Raw genomic sequence first — 1692 nt, forward strand, 5'->3', positions numbered from 1 at the left:
TCAAGATTCAAGATGGGCTTCACTGTCATGGAATATGTACCAACATCAATACCAACGCAAAAAAATTGATAAGACATCACATAGGAAAAAAAGCTATAATTGTAAAAAACTATAACAATAAACTTGGTCTCTCTCTCTTTGTTGGGCAAAAATCTTATTTTTCTTCATCTTATTATTATTATTATTATTGCGCAAAGAGGCAAAGATATTGTATAGCATTCTGTAATATGATTGATGATGATCATGATGATCATGATGGTATTTATTACAATTATTTGTATTATTATATACCGATATTCTAAAAATAATAGTTACAAAGGTGATTTATGTCGTAAATCATGTATCTGTACGATTCGGCGCTGAGTTACATGCTTTTTATTTTTTTTTATTTTTAAACTCAATGTAACCAGCTATTCGCCATTGATACAACATTTGGTTAAAAAATAAATAATTTGCTTATATTTGTTCTAGTTTTCGTTGTAGTTTGTTTTAAGGTTAATGTCTACTTTTACGCATTTAATCGGAAAACTGCATCTGCCAAGATTGTCCATGAATGAACTTGAAATAGGCAACACATTAGAATTTTATATAATGAGGAAGCCAAAACTATATAACTTCTTTTTGTGCGCTCGCTCTATGATATAGGGAAAATCGATGTTCCCCTCCACACGGTGAAACAGCGCCTCCAAGTGGTAATTTTGAACGGTGCAGTTTTTGGTTTGGACCCAAAGCTGCACCGTTGGGAACCATGACCTTGACCGCATAGGGTAACGACATCTCATTTCTGGGATCATTTATTTCCAATTCTTCAGTTTCAGATTTCCTTGTTTTCCTCTTTCTAAAGCCTTGTGTTTGAAGCCTGTCATCCATTCGTAATAAATAGTTATGTTTTTTTTTTTGAGTAATAGTTGTATTCATTTTTTGGGGTAGTTTTTATGTCGGCCTATTTGTCACACTTGTTTTTATTTGATTAAAATGGGCTAAATTCAAACCTTTCACAAGGCAATTCTGTACTATCATTTGAATCGTGGACTATTATTCTGCAGTTTACGTATAGGCCGACTAAGTTTAGGTACCAACACATCAAACATTCTCAAAGTAATCAGAATACATATCCCAGTGGACCAATCAGCTCTTAGTATTCCTCCTAGTCCCACGTCTGTGGAGTATCAAATGTTCAAATGACTTGCACGCGGCCCCTCCCCCGTCCGGGTCCTCCAGCGTTGGCCTTTAGGTCCTTGTACCCACCGCTCACCGAACACCCCCAAAGGGAAAACTTTGGGGGTGAACTAGAGGCCTTTTAAGTTATGGTCCAAATAAAATAACATGAATCAGACACAAACTATAATAATAATCAGGACTATTATGTGATCAATCAAACCTTTCTGAAATTTTGTTCAGCACTTGGGCGGCCAAATGTTTATTTAAGAATGGTATATAGACCCAAAATGTATTATTCAGCAATTTATTGTAAAGTTGATTCTCATGTTGGTGTTTCTTATCGAGTGAGTAACCGGCTTGAAGCATGATGGGTAAGCCGGTTTCATCACATTCATCTACACCAAACTCGACAACTTATATACTTTTATGGGAATATAGGTCTCACGCATTTCGACTTGGATTTATGCTCATGTGTTTATACTATGATGAATGAAATGCAATCGAGTGTGCCCTTTAAACGTCCTCGGACAT

Source organism: Pollachius pollachius (assembly GCF_949987615.1).
Source record: "Pollachius pollachius genome assembly, chromosome: 2".
NCBI lineage: Eukaryota > Metazoa > Chordata > Actinopteri > Gadiformes > Gadidae > Pollachius > Pollachius pollachius.